The following is a 19637-nucleotide window of genomic DNA, read 5'->3' as shown; positions in this document are numbered from 1 at the left end:
AAGTGTGATTGACTATGCAATTTGCACGGTTAATTGCTTCTGCCCAAAAATTAAGACTAAGTCCTTTAGGTTGAAGCATGCAATTAGCCATTTCCTTTAAGATGCGATTCTTCCTTTCAGCTACACCATTTTGCTGTGGAGTATATGGAACAATATGTTGCATTTGAATTCCATTCTCAATGCAAAAGTTGATGAATTTTTTGTTAACATATTCTCCGCCATTATCAAATCTTAGCTTAATAATTTGATGTCCAGATTGTTTTTCAACAAAGGCCTTAAAGGCCAAGAACATGTTAAATGCTTCACTCTTGAGTTTTAAGAAGTATATCCAAGTGCATCTAGAGAAATCATCAATGAAAGCTAAGAAATAATTGTAGCCAAAGAATGAAACAACTGGAAGTGGACCACATAAATCACTATGCACGAGCTATAAAGGGGCTGAGGCGTGCCAAGAAGCACATTTTTCAAAACTATCCCGATGATATTTTCCGAGTACACATCCAGAACAAACACCATCTCTACAAGATACCATTGGAAGACCTGTCACCATATTTTCTTTACATAGATTCTGAAGGGAGTGATAGTTTAAGTGACCAAATTGCTCATGCCAAAGTTTCCTCACTTCATCATTATGAGAAACAAATACTGAGGGAAGATTTGATGACCCAAATTTGTTAAACTTATACAACCTTGTAGAATCATCAGCAATGCCAGTAGCTAAAATCTATCTAGGATCTCTTAGGTCCTTAATTACAACATCGTGAGGTGAAAATTCAACGATTTTACGTTCACCTGAATGAGTTATTTGATATACAGATAAAAGGTTGAAAGATAAGGTTGGAACACATAATACATCATTAAATTGACCATTGTCTAGATGAATAGTTCCAGTCCCTACAACACTAACAGATCTATCATCACCAACATATATATTTTTGGTGTTACAATCACAGAAAGAAGAAAACATGGCTTTGTTTTTGGCCATGTGATAAGAAGCTCTAGAATCAACGAGCCACTCATGAGAATGAGAAAAAGAAGATACATTTAGTGCATAACTAGACCAAGATGCTTGACAACCACATGCAGAAAGTTTTATTCCTAAAGATGAAGTTGAAGTTGAAGACTGCTCCAAATGGATGTTATGCTTCTTCATTGCTACTTCCAAGGCTTCCATCTTCTTAGAGCATTTGGATTCTAAGTGGCCATCTCGATTACAAAAGTGGCAATGTCTATCAGTCTTCTTCCCTTTGTTTTTATTTGCCTTATCATTTTGTTGAAATGATTTTTCATTTTGAGACTGAAATTGCATAGGACCCTTGTTTGGTTTAGGACCATTCTTCTTAGGATACTGCTTCTTACAATTCTTTGAATTTGGTTGCTGTTGGGTGGCTAAGGCTTTCTTAGAAGAGTTTCCAAGATTAAGAAGACCAAGATATAAGAGTTTTTCTTGTTATCTTATTAAAGAATCACAAAAGGCATCAAAAGAAGGGGAATTGTAGTCTTTTCCTTGAGAAATAAGTGCTTCTCTAGTAGAATGGAAGGTGGAAACAAACACAGAGTAGGCTGGTCCCAAATTAGTAAGAATGGAATAGATAAGGCCACCATCTTCTTTCTTAACCTTAACACCTTCCAAGAGAAGTCTACGGGTCTTGAACTTGGACAAAAAATCTTCAATGGAAGAAAAATTATTGGGGTCCAACGTAACAACTCATTTTCAAGTTGATGGGCTCTAATTTCATTTTTAATTCCAAAAACTTTAGTGAGATGTTTCATTGCTTCATTAGGGGTATCAAGTTTTGCGATATGGAATCTAAGGTCTGGAGAAATAGACATCCTTGTTAACCCACGTGCTTGATCTTGCCTATTGTCCCATTTGGCTACCTTATCTTCATCTTTAGGTTTGGTTTCTTGGCCTGAGGCTATTCTGTAAAGACCTTTACTTCTAAGTAATTCCATAATGTAGGACCACCATTGGAAGTAGTTGGTGCTGTCAAGAGTAACTTGGCATGGAATTTCCATTTTAACAGAAACTAAAGCTGTAGATGCTGAAACTAAGTGTTCCAATGGAAAGATCTCAAAAAATTAGGCTGATTAAAAAACAACAGCTCTAAAAACGGCTTCCGGACGAAGAAGTTATGGCTTTTTGAAGAAACGTTGTTGAAGATGTCGACGAAATGCGTGAATGTGCGAAACTGAATGATAATGTTATATTTGAAAAAATTCTTCCCCCCTTTCCAAACTTAATCTAGTTAGCTCACTTTAAAAAAAGGTTTCATGTGACCCACTTTTATAAATAAGTGAAAGTCACTTTTACAATGGTATTTTATGAGCTACTCACTAAATTGTAACTTAAATAAAAGATAAAGAGACTTTAGAATTATAAGTGACTCACTTTTATAATGCGTGAGAACATTTTTACATAAAGTAACTTTAAAACATAAGTTACATGTTCTTTTTAAAAAAATAACTCAACAAAAGGAAAGACTTGAACCCAATACCTCTATTCTAATAAAGAAACTTTGGACCAAGTAAGCTAGTTTAAAAGGTTAGTAATTTTTGGAAAAGAGGAAGGGTTTTTTTATTTATTTTTTATTTTTTAGTCACTGAAGCTTTGAGGTACATGCTTACTTGAAAAGGATATTATTGCCTAAAAAACAAAAAACCACACAACCCAACACGAACATGCAAAAAAAAACCAAACCTTATGGCTTGAAGTTAGTTTTCATCAGAAACTAAATATTTTCCTCAATATTTCTGATTTTCCGAGATCACACTAAGGCGCGGCAGAAAAGAGCATACGCATGAGAAAAATCCTTCCTTTATGTTTCTGGTTTGCCCAGATCACACAAAGTCGCAAGGAAAAGATCATACGTAGAAATGAAAGGTATAGATCCGGTAATAAAAAAACAAACATATAAATAAACTGAAATAAACTGAGAGATAAATAACTAAAACTGCAAATAAAGACTGTATACCTCCAGATCTTAAAAATGACGTAGCTAGGGCTACTGGAAATATTTTCGCGTGAGACAAAAGGAGCTCCTCACTGGAACAGATGCTCCCAACACAATAGATCAGTCCTCTCGGCCCAAAATAATTCAAAAAAAGTAGATCTAGGAAAAGATAGTTAGATGTAGTTGTACTGGCTTCTAATTTGGATCACCAATGGATGCAACCCTCAAATAGCTCTGATACCATGTAGGAATGTACAGGGTAAGTTCCTCAGATAGAACACCAAAGGATACCGCTCACAAGCATATCACAAATCAATACACCAATATTGTTGACGTGGTTAAAACTCTAAAAGAGGGAAACAGTCCACAGCTTAAGCCAACACAGCTACTTCAAACAATTTATTAATAAAAGAAAGAAAATTTACATAAGCTTCTCTCATGAATGGTCACCCTACAAATGAACCTCCATGCTCTTTAAATAGAGATCATGGACCAATTGGGTGTTAAGCCATGGGTCAAGTGTCGATAATACCGAGGAGATAATGAACCGTCAGATCACTTCATGTCTAGAAACATATCGTGACCATCAGATTGTAAATTACAAAAGTAAATAGTAAAGAAACACACTTTACCTAACTCTACACTAGACCAAGTTATACTTAACTATTTCCTATGTGTCGGAATATCTAACAAATGATGGTGAGCTCATGGTTTTCTGTTGATAGATTTTCTCATTGATGAGAAGCTAGATACATACTACTATCTCTATGTCATGGGATATCATTGATGGGTGGATTATAGATAAGGATATTATGGATGATTACTTAAGTTGCATGTTGATGAAGTAGTGTTGGTGTGATAGTTCTTCTTGCATGAAGAAAATGGGCCAAGAGAATGATGTTACTGTAGTTTTCAAGAAGACATGGTTATTAATATACTACTGCCACATCTGCTAAATGATACTTGGATACATGGCATATTTAGTCACATATTGATGATGTTGAGCAATGATGCTACTTTTCCCTATCTTACTTTATGTTGATATGATTGGTTCTCACATATGTTGATTGATGCATGCAAATATATGTTTTTATGCTACAAAAGATCCATATGCCTTTGATGAACATGGATTGAGGCTCTTCCTACTAAAGGAAAGAGAGAGTTGACAATGATGAGGTAAAGAGAATGAGTTGATAGCAGATCTCTATGGAAAAATATTATGTTGTTGATGCTGCATACTTGGTCACATGTTGATGACATTAAAGCTATATTTCCTTATCTTACAAATCAATGATGAAAATGTGCATGTTGTTGTTCATGTTGATGTTGAAAATTCTTATGGTGTAGATCCTATATGGTGTGTGATGATTGATGATGAATATTGAGGTCTTTGGACTTGGTTATAAATTCCATATCTATCTCTTGATGTAAAGTTCATGTAAATACATATGTTATAAATCATTGTAAAATTCAGTCATGTATGGACTATTGTGGTTAAGTCGTCTATTCCAATCAGTTTGGGCATTTGATGTAGTGTTGAGCCAAATCTATAACCCCACTGTGTTGGGTGATTAATTTAAACATGAGTGATTGGTGGTAGGAAATTTCATGTCTGGTTGAGTCATAGATTCATGTACTTCTTTGTATATATTTAGAAAATTCAACATGTTCTCGGGGGGGCATGGTTAGTATTCAAAGTTCTTAACAAATCAGATCTACAACGCTCATGTCGCCAAAGAGAGAGAAGCCTTCATTCATTATTGATTAGCCCTTTGACCTTGATGTCAAAGGGGGAGAGAAGCTTAGTTTTTGGGGAAGGTTTGGTGACTTGGGAGAGAAACTTGGTATATCTATAGATGTGTTTAGAGATATCTATAGGTGATGGTGATTAGACACTAAAGTGGTTGCCATAAAGTCCAAAGGGGGATATTGTTGGTATTATCACAAATGTGTTGTACTTGATGGAAACCTACTTAATAAATATGTTAACATGATGGTAATAGGATGAGTATTCAGGCCAATACATAAGTGACAGAAATATTGGACAAAGGAATATCAGTTCAAAGGCAGAGGAATGATAAAGATGAAGTTTGAAGAAGTATACACATGTTTTGATAAGCAAATCCACATACATACGTAGGTATGGTGAAGCAAAGTCACATATACACAGGTTTTGTGAAGAAAAACCACGTACATATGCCAGTATGGTGAAGCAAAGTCGTGTACAATTTTCGCACCATAGTATTGTCAATACCATGGGTCTTTACCATGGTATTGGCCCATAGTAATGAGCACGACAATGGATATTTTATCTCATAAAAGAATACCATCAACATAACTATGGAATTGACCTAAGGTATTGTCTAAGGCATAAACTATATAAGGAGATGGAGATCAAAGTGTTTTTTGAAGTGTGCATGATATGGGTTATTGATGAATTATTTGATATGAAATAAGTGTGCACCCAGGAGTGTGATGATGTATTAGATCTGTAATGAATACACATTGAATAATCTGCTTATGGTTTGATAGATCTATGATGATAATGTTATGATGTGTGTATTTTACAGTGTATGTCGAGATTTGCCTTTGATTGATGTTATGTTGTGCAACAAAGGTATGATTCAATAGTTACCGATCTGTATGTAGGTTTTCTTCAGAAATATCACGTACATACACAGATATGATTCTGAGTAGTCGCATATCGATTATGTAGTATGGATAGATATCTATGTGGCTATGCTTCTTGAAAGGCATGTACATATGTGAAAGTGTCTTATAAGGGTCACATACATATTCCAAGGTTTTGTTGTATATGATGTCTGATAAGTCTTGTTGTGTTTACTGTTGTCTGTCGATGAAGTCATTCATGATGATCTGTGTTTGACAAAGTTGGTTGAGGTTGAACTGATTATGTTATGAAATGTTGAATAGTAATGATACTGCTATGAGATGATCTATATTTGGTTCAGAGACCTATGACAAGGTCAGTATGTGTTTTGATTAATGATTTCAGTAATGCAGTGATTTAGTTTCAGGTTCAGTGTTTTGAGATTTATACGTGGGTTAGTTGTTTGGCCTAAGAATTATCCTTAAAATACATCCACTTTCACTCCATTCAACATCCACTTTCTCTCCATTCACACATTTTCTCACCTCTATTCCACCACCATGTTATCAAATTAGCTTCACTTTCATCATTATATGGTTTATCCTTGTGTTTTCCAAAACATTATTAATTCTTAGTATTTTTAAGTGAATTTGTGGTTAAACTTTAGAAAATAATCTCCATATACTTATACCTAACAATTATAATGAGTTTGTTGACATGTGTAGGTACAAAGGAAGCTTCCAAGGCATCTTTATGTGGCATTCTATGTTCAAATTCGAATTTGAGGAGATCATGGACCTCATGGAGGAGATCATGGAGGATAGGGTTATGTGTCACCATTGGTTGAGAGATATGTGGATTTGAAGAGGGAATAGTGGATCCACATTTATGAGTTTGTTATCATAACTTTTGTATAAATAGGAGTGTTATCTCCTTCATTTGTAATTTGGAATTTAGAATTTAGAATTGAGAAGTTAGAATTTAGTACCTTAGGATCTTATAAGTTTGTAATGAGAAGTTAGAATTTGGAATCATTGTAATGGAGATTTTAGAACCTCTTGGGATGTAGAACTTGTAATTGCAAATTGCAATTGAAGATAAATAAAATGGAGCTTCTTTGATCTTCTACATTTGACTTCTCTTTTGATGTGCTTGTGAATCCTTGGAAGGGCCCCCATTGTCTAGCAAGTACACTTTTGTTTTGGTAAGATTTCATTTTATGTTTGTTTGTAAATTTCATTAGCTTCATGTGTTTGAAATATTAACAAATTACCTTTCGTAAGAAAGTATTAATGTTTCTTTCAATGACTCTAATATGTTATTTAATGTTTGATTTCATTCGTTTAAGTTTCTTATTTATATGCTTGAGATATAAATGAATAGTCTCTTGTAAGAGAGCTTTAATATTTCATGAAATCAATCAAAATTAGGCTTAAGTGCTTTAATTTCATTAGTTTAAATAGTTTGTTAATTAAGATGATTAGAAATATTAATGAAAAGTCTCCTGTAAGGGAGATTTAATATTTCTTACACTTGTCATAATGTTTGTAGATTTCATTTTGTTAAATGACTAAATAGGTGTTGGAAATCCCAATGAAAGGCCTCATGTAATGGAGCTTTAGCATTTCTTCACCTAGCTTAGTTTAATTTGTCTCTAAGTCCATATATATCAGATGATCCTCGAAGTTTACTTACCCGGATTGATAGTAAATGAAACTCTAATTTGCATCTGTGTTTTAGACCAAACATTAGCTAAAGAGAAAGCGTGTATATATGTGGGTATGTCTCACAATAGTAGCATATATATTCTGACATTACATTGACCAGCGTTTGTAGTGATAGGATTTGGTTTTTGTGATGAACAGTAAGCATTCAAACATTTTGATGAAGAGTGTATAGTGATTTGAGATGATCTAGCTGATTTGGTTGTTTGAGATACGGTAGTTGGTTTATTCAATGATTTGATGATTAAGTTGGTTCAATAATTTTATATAGTGATTGGTTTTTGATATTGGGATTAAATAATGGTAGTGGGTCTAGTCTAAAAATTTGATGAAACGTGGCCCACAAATTTGATGTTTTGGTTTAGGTGGACCTAGTATGAAATATTATGAAACGTGTCCATGGAAGTGCTGAAGGTTGGAGCCTTCAATGAGGAATTCAAAGCTTCCTTCCAGTGGTAGATGGTAAATCAAATCAGGGGGTAGGAGCTCCTTTCTGGTGGGTGCCGTAAATGAGATTAGGCGGTTGGAGCTCCCTTCGAGTGGGTCTTGGAGAATGAGAGAAGGTTGTAGCCTTCTATAGGTGGGTGCCTACGTTCTGGTATGAGTTTGCACCAATACAAGATTGTAAGAAGTTTTTCATTATAATAAAAGATGAAGACAAAGACGACAACAACGATGGTTTTTTCCCACATTGGGTTTCCATCTAAAAATCTCGATGTTCATGTGAGTGTATTGCTTATGCGTGATGGTTTATTCTATTCTTATTGAACATGATTACCATTTGATTAATGTCTAAAGAAGAACTGATGCACTAGTTCAAGTTCAACAAATGATGAGTTAGTTGAAAAGTTATTTAATTGCATATATGCTACTTATCCTCATCACAGTCACGTACATACGCTAGTTCATTGAATTAAAGTCACGTACAAAAATAGGAATGAGAAATTTAAAGGTTTTAGTGAGTTTTAAAATACTAATTCGCACACCCCCCCCCCCCAATATTTTTCCCAACAAATAAGAGCTAAACTTATGGCATCTTTTATTGCCATAAAGGCTTTTTGTGCTGTGTTATTCCAATGGAATGTTCTATCTTGCTTCAAGAAATTGTGGGTGGGTTTGATGATCTTGGAAAAGTTGTAAATGGAACCTCAAACAAAAATGATTGTGCCCATAAAAGAGTGGATCTCTTTCTTGGTTCTAAGGATTGGAAGGTTTTTAATGGCTTCAATTGTTTCTAGATCAATAATGACTCTAGTTTTAGAAACAATGTGTCTAAGTAATTTTGCCATGGTAACACCAAAGACAGGCTTTTGAGGATTTAAAGACATACCAATTTTTTTACATCTTTGAATCTCTTGTGTCAGATGATCAAAGTGATCCTTTTGGCACTTGGAATATACATCCAAATCATCGAGATAAACTTGAATGGTTTTCCTGATGAGATCATCGAAATCTATTTGCATAGCTCTCTGGAATGAGACACCCACATTAATGAGCCCAAAGGGCATGGATTCATATGAAAACATTCCCCAACATATAGTAAAAGTGGTTTTATACTCATATTCCTTCTTGAGGCCCTATATGGTTATAACTAGAAAATCCATCAAGAAGCAACATCATTTTCTATCTTGCAACTTGTTGAAAATGAGATCCATGTTAGGGAGAAGAAAGTTATCTTTCATAGGTGCTTTATTTAAAGAGTGGTAATTGATGCATAGATGTATATCACTAGACATTTTTAGGACTAGGATAAGGTTAGTCACCCATTCATATTATTTGATAAGGAAAATTATATGAGCAACTAAAATTTTTTCTAGATATTTTCTAATAGTAGCATCAAGCGAGGGTTTAATAGGTCTTTTCCTTTTCCTGATAGGCTTGGAATTTTCCTTGATAGGAATAATGTAGTGGTTTATGCCAATATCAAAAACACATAAATCCTTGTATGGCTAAGAAAATACATCATTGAAGTCACAAAAAATATATGAAAGTATTATTTTTTCAGTCTCATAACATTGGGCCCCAATTTGTAAAATCTTTGAACCTTTGGGGTTCCCAATATTCATGGGTATGGTTTCACCAATCTTGATTTTATATTCCTATATATTTCCGTCTTTCTTATTTGGAACATTTCTAGATGAAAATGAATTTTCAAGAGGGGAAAGTCCCTTAGGATACCTATTGTGTCGAAGTGAAATGATCTCCTTATGGGAGAATCTAACTTTGATGAATAGATGCATACGCAACCAAGTGATCAACTAGGGCATTCAACTCTTTGGGAACATGTGTAATATTAAGTGAATGCAGTTCATATATTTTCTGCCATGCGATTTGTGTGTAGTTCCTAATAATATTATCTGAAGGAGAGCACACCTTCTTAACCAAGTTGACAATAAGTTCATAATCGTTGAATGCAGTCAACTTCTTGCAACCTAGGTTGATGGCACGTTGAATTCCTAGTAGTAAGGCCTCAAATTCGGCTATGTTGTTGGTGCAGTTGAATTCAAGTCAGTAAGAGTATTGGTGAATTTACCTAGAGGAAAATATAATACTATCCCAATGCCATTTCCTGATTAACTAGAGGAGGAGATGGAAATTTTTCATTAGTAAACTGAGAGTAAGCTCATATATCTTCCTCAAAATAATTGACATGGGGTTGGGGTATACTCACAATATATGGTGAGATCCTTTTCTTAGAATGATAATATTTTTGTAATCGTTGGGAAGAGCCATATGTTGATGTGAGAAGTTTCGAAAGGTCTTCTACATCGAATAGGTGTATTAGCATGTGGAATACATTATTTTCCTCTAGTAGTGATTTATGTTTTCTTTCCTACGTATAACATAGGAAAAGTACAATAATTAAAGTAAATTAATGTAGAAAATCCTGTAGATTCACAAGCTCATGTAACCTACTAAAACAAGAGGTAATAATCTACTTCTACTCTTTACAGTGGAAGCACATAAAGATCGAGCAAACAATAATCGACAAGAGGAAGAACATCAAGGGAACATAACACAATAAATATCCGGGGAAAGCCACAACTCAAAACCCCACTACTATATTGTATTAATCCAGAAAATCAAGATGAAATTACAATGCTTGTTCTCTCTAGAACAATCCTAGCACTCAAAAAATTCAATCTCCAACTCATAAGCAAGCTCAAGGCCAAAGCTTAGCCTCTTCAAAAGCTCTCCAAGTCTCTATTCTAATGCGTAATTTCTATGGAGGATAAATTGTATTTAAAGGGAAATAAAGTCTCTAAAAACTACGCAATCCCTTAAGGATCAGTTCTTGAATGCATGCACTATCAGTGCAACTCAGAAAAATCTAAAACAAATAGTACTCTATCCATGCATTCTAGTCTCAACTGGGTCTTTCTCAGAATTGACATGCATGATTTTTTGATCAAGGAATATTTAGTTAAATGGAGTAGCACTAGTTGAGTGCACTAATGCATCAACTGACTCGTAACTCACTATTAGTTCCTCAAACAATTTGGAACTAATTTATCTGGACTTAACTCAATAAATTGAGTTAACTAATTACAACTCATATTTAACTCATCCCGGACCCCTATAATATAGGGAGAACATATACATGACTTCATAAATACTTCCAACTCAAAATTCCTAAGTTAACTAAGTCAGCTCACTCTAGTTAAATTTTTCAAGTTGCTGTGAGAATAAAATTAGATTTTAATTCTCAATTGAATTCAAAGACAAATTAAAATGGAAATTTTGGATTCTATTTTTATCATTTCTTGTTGCTATTTTTAACACTCCCTCTCAGCAAGAAAGGAATTCAACTCGATCCCGATCCTGAACCTTTGGAATGTTCTGCATGCAACACTTCTCTCGAGTGTTGTTGCTCCAGCAACTCCAGAAACAAAAAACATCCAACCTAAATCAGAATGATGCCTCTGTAATCAAAGTCTCTGACTACTATTACCTCTTTCAACTGAGTACTCTGCGCTTCTGTTGACTCTGCCTTTATGCACTTGTTGTCAACCCTCTCTACGTTATTTAGTATCTGACTACTCTAGCCTCTGTCACTTTGATATTTGAATGTATCAATCCCACTGATTCCTCCCACTACTATGTACTTTGGGCTCCCGTAGCAAGGTACGATCCATGAGATAAAACCACTCAATAGACCCTGCCTAATTTCAGCCCTCTTGGGACTATCACTTCAAATCTCCCCACCTCGCACCTGGAGGTATGGCTACATGTGATCCCTCTGCCCACTTGGCTCAAATTTTCCCCCTACTGGAGGTCTCTACATGAATGGATGCCTCCACTCGGTCTCCTCCCGGCTTCTCCAATTGTGTCTGCTCCAAAATTGTTTGAGACAACTTCTCAGACTCCTTCTCTGCTTGAGTGGATCTATCCACTCGGTCTCCTCTTAATTTCTCTAGTTGTGGCTACTCCACAATTTCCTAAAGCCACTTCTGAGGCTTCTCCAAGGGCTGCATGTTGAGAGGTAATTTAATCTCCCTCTCAACCACCAAGTCTCTAACCTTTTCATTGCTCCTCAAGTCTTTGCATGCATCTTGAACCTCAAGAGAATACAGGTTTTTGACCCATGCACTAATCTATTTCACCTATCCCATGGTGATGTGTCTGAGGAAAACCTTTTCCTTACTAAAAACCACATCATAGCCACGATCTTCCAATACCGTGACTGAAACAAGATTCTTATTTAGTCCTGGAACATAAATCACATATGTGACCTTGAGAGGGGAGCCAAACTCCCTATGAAAGGTAATTGTACCAATCCCGGGAGCTCTATACCTCTCGTCATCTCCAAAATGTACGCTTTGCTTGAGGTCTTTCTCCTCAAAATCACTGTTGCACAAAAAATTGTCACCTTGACATTCTGCAATCTGTGTGAGTCCATTACCACTCATACTTTCCTCCTTTGCAAGTCTTAAGCCTCAATTCTTCATATCAAGCCTTGAAAATAAGACAAAGCCCTCAAAAATATCTAAAACTCTGGTTCCGCACTTTCTCTTAGCATTACCTGCGGTCCCGCACCTAATGGTCATGTCTCCTGCGCACCTGACCACTCTGTCTCTGTGTTATGGGTGCGGAGCCTTGTAAAAGATAAAAAGGCGCAAGTATATTTTTAAAAACTCACTTTGAGTCACTTCTAGAAGCTTCTGGAAGGAATCTTGAGGTGGCAAGTTCTCTCCCTTAAGGTTCATGCATCCCATACCTTAAGGAGCTACCCCTTGATGTGAGGAGCTTATCCCTTTGAGGGAGGACTCTATCCCTTCATAGGTGGACCTGTAACCTCCTTCCTCTGCACTATAAAATGAAGCATTGGGCTGGTTACTGGGGAGGTTGAAAGCTGAATATTTTTGAGGTGAAATGCTACTGGAACTTAGTCTTCTTAATTGAGCTTTTATGAGGGAAGATTATATACCTCTTTGATCTCATTTGGAAGAGTGTAAGGCTTGTCAAAGTAAAGGAGATTCCTGTTTCGGACCCTGGGAAGAGCTTGTTCAACATCAAGGCTGAAAAGGTTGTAAGGTTCTTCTACTTCAAATTTAATACAAATAAGTTTGTTTTTCTCAATAAGCTATTGTTTTATGGTTTATTTTATGGATTCCTTGATCACCATAATGGACATGATTTCTGATATTAGCTATGCAGGTGTTATTTGATGTTTGCTTGTTTGTGATTGCAGGTTCTCAAAAGGAAACTCTTTCGAACGGTTGAAGGATGACTGCTACAAACTAGCGTTGGACTTAAGGTAGGGTCTAAACACCTCTATAGTTTTTATTTATGAATCGCATATGTCTAGAGAAAGATAGATTTTATTTGTCTGTTTGCTGCTAGACTATCTTCTGATACTAGGGAGATCAGCCTTGTCCGCAAGATCGATTTATCCGACCAAAAATCACTAAAGAGATATTTATTCCCTGTCATATAGAATGAAGCACCGTTGTCAAGATACCACACGCCTCCCATGGCAATGTCGGCCATGCATGAAATGAGAGAGAAATCAACTTCGAATTGTGAAGCTAGAGCTTCACCTACTGCCACTATTGTCGACTCCTTACTTTCTTTCCTCTGTGGGCAGTTTTTGGCATGGTGCCTATGCTCATGATAGTGAAAAGACTTGACTTTCACCAAGTCCATCTTCTTTCCACCCTCCTCACCTTGGTAATTATTTCCCTTGGCCCACTTTTCCTTACTCGCTAAGGCAAAATCCTATTCCACTTTTTTGGAAGAGGTCCCATCTTTGGTGTTCCTCCTGATCTCATCCTGCTTCAAATCCGACCACAGTCGTTCCCAATTTGGCAGCTTTCTCCTGACCATTGACAGAGTCCTAATAACTATGCAAACTCTTTGGGAGTCCAAGATGAGCAAGGCTCACCATATATTCCTCGGAAACCATGATTCCAACTCTTCCAAGTTCATCATGACATTGAGTGAAATTGGTCAAGTAATTTGGAATTGATTTGCCCACCTCCATCTTGATTTTTGAAGTTTATCTTTCAGTGCCAACTTCCTTTGGTCACTGTTATTCTGGAAAAGGTCCTCCAATTCTTTCCACATATCATGCGGAGTTTCCTTACCATGGAGACTCTAGACAATGTGGTCTCAAATTCCCTCAAGGATTATCCGCCTCGCCCTTGCCATACACTTCTTCCATTCAGGCAAATTCTGAGCATTTGATGTTGGTGGCTTAGGAATGTCCCGATTAATGAATTCCTTGAAGCCATTATCCTCCAACATGGCCTCCATCCCTTCCTTCTAGGCTATATTTGAGCTTCCATCCAAGGCATACTCGAGTTGCAAACCGTAGAACACCATCTATCGATCCTAAAGTATGTATTGCAAATTCGAATTTCACCTGTAACCCAGAAACTCAAAACTTCGAAATCTCCTCTAGAGAACTAATTTTAAATTAGCAATATCTCCCTCATTTGAACTCTGATTCGGCCGATTTTTTTTTTTTTAATTTGGGTATCATTTCCCAAGGAATCTAGATCTGTAATTTGTTTCTGAAAATTTTGCACATAAATTCTTAGATATTCTCTGCAAACTCTTGGCCCAAAAAAAAAATCTTGCTCTAATACCATGTAGAAAATCCTGTACATTCACAAGCTCATGTAATCTACTAAAACAAGAGACAAGAATCTACTTCTACTCTTTATAGCGGAAGCACATAAAGGTCGAGAAAAAAATAATCGACAAGAGGAAGAACATCAAGGGCACATAACACAATAAATATCTGGGGAAATCCACAACTCAAAATCCCACTACTATATTGTATTAATCCGAAAAATCAAGATGAAATTACAATGCTTGATCTCTCTAGAACAATCCCAGCACTCAGCAAATTCAATCTCCAACTCATAAGAAAGCTCAAGGCCAAATCTTAGCCTCTTCACAAGCTATCTAAGTCTCTATTCCAATGCGTAATTCCTATGGAGGAGAGCTTGTATTTAAAGGTAAATAAAGTCTCTAAAAACTGCGCAATCCCTTAAGGATTAGTTCCTGAATGCATGCACTATTAGTGCAAGTCAGAAAAATATTAAAAAAAATAGTACGTTGTCCCTGCAGTCTAGTCTCAACTGGGTCTTTCTCAGAATCAACATGCATGAGTTTCTGATGAGGGAATATTCAATTAACTGAAGTAGCACTAGTTGAGTGAACTAATGCATCAACTGACTGTTAACTCACTATTAGTTCCTCACACAATTTGGAACTAATTTAACTGGAATTAACTCAATAAACTGAGCTAGCTAATTACAACTCATACTTAACTCATCTTGGACCCCTATAATATAGGGAGAACATATACACGACTTGAGAAATACTTCCAACTCGAAATTATTAAGTTAACTAAGTCAACTCACTTTAGTTAACTATTTCAAGTTGCTATGAGAATAAAATTTGATTTTAATTCTCAGTTTAATGCAAAGACAAATTAAATTGGAATTTATGAATTCTATTTTTATCATTTCTTGTTGCTATTTTCAACAATTAATTATTGTGGACTATTGAGTTATTTTCCAAGGATATATAATTTAATTATTTAATTGACTTAAAAATCATCTCAACTGTTGATCTGTAAGATGGTTCTAGAAGAGAGATTGGGGTTATGGATTTGGACTCAATGAAGATTATAAAGGGAGCCTAATGGCGAGGTGAAGACACAAGACGAGGAGCACAAGTTGTGTGAGTGAGTCATCATTCAGAGAGAGCGATTTTCTTTGCAGTGTGAGTGACACAGTGGACCAGTACGAGAGAAGGAGAAGTGTGAGTGGGTTCATGTGATTCCAAGGAGGCCAAGTAGGAGGAGATTGTAGGTCCAAGTTTTCGGAGGAAGATTGTATTTGTTTGAAGGAGGTAGAGTTGTTAGAGGCCGATTTCTTCAGGCCAGTTTCATCCATATGCATATTTCCTTGAGGTCGGTTTAACTGGGTTGAATTCATTCTGAGGGAGTCGAGTTGTAGGTTCTAGATTTATATTTTTCCTTGTATCTATGTGGGTTAAAAAAACCAAATTTTCCAGATAATGAAATGACGAAGAATTGATTGTTAGTTAATCAATTTTGTAATGTGTGGTTGATATCTTTGGTTTATTTCCACTGCATAATTATAATTCTAGAATTTAAAAATACCAGTGATTTTAGTTTTCATTAGATTAATGTTTATTTGGGTTAATAAATAAACTGCTAGGGATAAATTAGTTTGCCATGAGAAAATAAATTTGGATAGTATTAGAAATTTAACATGTTATTAGAGTAGTCTATAAGACGTTTGAAAGAGATATCTAAGATCATGAGGGTTTGCAGCAACAAGTTTTTGGTTTTACAGTAGCCAAATTATTTCATTAAATTTTGCAGTCGGGTTTTGTGGTCATGCTTGATTTGTAGAGATTGCATCATTGTTCTATTTGAGATATGAAGACAAGTTGGATGGGGTATCAAATTTTAGCCCTTGGAAGGAGCGCACTACTTGGATTCTAAAGTAAAATGGTATTTGCTATTTGGTGAGTAGAGACATGTAGTTCCTTTAGTTCCAAATCTTACAGTCGAGCATAGGGCATGTTAGACACCGGTAAATAATAATTAGGTGTAAAATTAGGTGGTGTAATGGATAGTTTGTTATGAAATCAACATCCCACACATTTCCCATGTAACAAATATGTTTCATTTCTTAATAAATAGACATTGGAGATTTTCGCACGATCCTTATTGTGCCATGGTATCAGAGGTAAGTGCTTCATTGCTCTGTATACCCTTCTCCTACATTCGGTCTGCATAGTTCTCTCTGGTAATAATTGGTTAACTTGACGTGAAGTGTTAAATCATTCTTTTCATGGAAGTGTTCAACTTTGTGAAGCGTGGTAAATCCTGGTGGAGTTATGAAGAACTGTTGAACGTATACACTACCTAAGAGTGTGGAAAATGAAGGAAAATAAAGTTTATTAAAAAAAATTCTCACAATGAGTTCAATCTAGATAAGTATTTTTGACTAGTCTTGTGGAGGTAATGCCCATGTTGGAGATTAGTGAGGATAGTCACAAAGCTTGCATCATTGCTATATCATTCTATAAGTGATACTAGCAGTTTTCTCAAGAAATCAACTTGTCTTGTTGTCTCTGACTTTTTTGTGTTCAATGACCATATAAAACTATTGTAAGAAAGAATGATCATGGTTTGATAGTGCGAAATAATATCAAGAGATTTAAAAATAATTTTTATACACGGTTTTGACCGATATCATCGAGTAAGGAAAGTGTCTCTGAGGATGCAGAAAAATGATTGGTGAGGTGACATTTTACAAAAGCATACTTGATATAAAGAATTGGGTGTAGATAGAATTAGATAGAGAGACCTGATCTACATTGTGTCCATTGTGGAAGAAAAGGAAATGTATCCAAACATGCATCATTCCATGCGAGAAGATCAAAGATCAAGAAGGAAAAGACAAAGCTCCAGAACACACAAAAGGTAATGCACCTAAATCTATTCATTATGTTGTTTCTCATTGTAATATTAGATTTCATGAGGATGTATTTAACATTGCATCTACTACTTGGAGAGATAAATGGTTGCTTGATGTTAATTTTTCTTAGGCCTATGTTGTTATTTTCTTTGATAATTGCATTTGTTCATTTACACATTAAATTCACCCCATACCATTATTTATATTTACATCATTATTCAACAACATATGCAACTATGTAGAAAGAACAATATCATCATCAATGCAACAGAACATAAAGGAATAATAGAAGAAAATCATTCACACATAGAGACACTAGGATTGATTGGAGACCAATGAAAAACCCACTATGGGGAAAACCCTTTCAAATTCTTCTTCTTATTAGATTTTCATTGCATGATTCAACGAAAGAGAGTATAATGATGCATATTTTCATCCATACAATTATCCAACAAAGTGAACTCAACAATATCATGAGATGAACCCAACAATGCCAATAATCAAAAACCTTGATTCAGAAGCTTGCAAACAACTATCACTGTCTTTTGTCAACTGCTAAACCCTGCAGTCAACAAACAAAATTTATGTTCAACTGAAAAACAAAACCCTAGGTCCCAACTGCACCCATAGCGATTGAAACCCTCCAACCGCAAGAATGAGCATGGGAGCCTGTGGTTATGACTGAAATATGCATGTGTCATGGTTGTGTTCGCAAACCAAAAACCATAAACATGTGTGAGCTTCAGACCCTGCAATATTAGACTTGTGCAAGATAACTTTCCATGAACTATCTCTAACCTGTGTGAGCCAAACCAACGAAAGAGGAAGAATGATCATAATAATGATTTCCAAATGAGGTTGAGGTCAATTATATTTATAGCCTTCCAAGAGGGTTCAATTTTCTTTAGGAACGACCTGATCAAATGTGCACATGTGGGATTTAATTCAAAATACACTTTCCCTTGTCCAAATTGATCGCTTCAATAGTGAAAATTGGTCCTCTTGAAAAGAGGAATCTCGTCTCATGGTTGGATTTTGTTACTGAGATGCCAAATTAACACTCCCTCTCAACTATGGTGAAATTCCAACTACATCATGCAATCATCAAAATAATCCTATTATCAAATCATATCAAATATCAAGTATCTCATCATCAAATGTCATCAATGTTCATCTCTACTCATCTCTTGCTTATTTCTTCTTATCTCTTGATTTTCACTGCTCATATGCTAAACATTTTCGAATCCAAAAGAATAAGAATTTGACATCGAAGGGGAGCCTAAGCTATCACCCTCTATCACATTGGAGAGCACATCTCAATTTAAATCAATATTAGGGAGCACATCTCAACCTGAATCTACATTGGGGAGCTTAGTCTCAACCCAAAATGACTGCCAGTGAGGAGCTCATTGCTACCACCCAGGAAAAATCAGCGAGCTTATCATTAGGGAGCACATATCAACTTGGAACCAAATCAGGAAGCACATCTCAACTCAGAATCTCATGGGAGAGATAAACATGTTTAACCCCATATCGAGCAATAGGTGATATAGGGGAGCACCTTTTCAACCCATTCTATTTCCACTGATCTTCCCAACAATGACACTCAATGGTCATGTGGTAGAGAAACTACAGCATAATCCGATCTTGGGTGTGATACCCAACTTACCAAAGGTAAGGATCACACACCCAAAGCCTCCTCAACTCGTTGGCCAGACGGGGAGGGGCAATCCTAACAAGCCTAACTTGTGGGTATGATGCTAATTGGGGTATTTTTTGCAAAGAAAAATATAGGGGAGAAACATCTCCAACCCTATTGGTAACAGATAGGTGAGAAAAATCTACGACCCTATTGTCTAGGGTTCCCTCAACCCTAGGAGCCCTCCATCTCAATTCCTCACCCTGGGAGCTCCAACAGGGGGGAAGAGCTAGCTCAGTGTTCTCGATTAGTCCTGATCTCTGTAGATCAAAACATATCATCATGCTCATATCTAATATCAACTTTATCATCATGTCACAATAGCAGCAATTTCCTATTCATGCAGGACATCAAATCAAATAATAAATTAGAAAAAGATATAAATAAAAAAGGATACCGTATTCATCTTCCCTCTCACGAAGGAAGCAACCACAAGCCTAAGCTTGTCTCGTACAACAGTATCGACTGAAGATATCTCAGTCCTAGCTATATACGAGATTGCCTGCCAATCAGATCCCGTTCATTATTATCACAATGTATCCCTATCATATCCAGAACCTACTCAAACTAACTTTCTAAAGAGCTTCTTCAACCTTCCTCACAATTAGTCATGCCAGAAACATCGTACTCAACCTTGGATGTATTTAAAGCTACAGAATTCTCATCAAAAATATCATG

This window comes from Pinus tabuliformis, chromosome 8 (assembly GCF_031772625.1).
Source record: "Pinus tabuliformis cultivar Carrire ecotype Pingquan chromosome 8, CPIR1, whole genome shotgun sequence".
NCBI lineage: Eukaryota > Viridiplantae > Streptophyta > Pinopsida > Pinales > Pinaceae > Pinus > Pinus tabuliformis.
Note: the sequence above shows the minus strand (reverse complement) of the source record.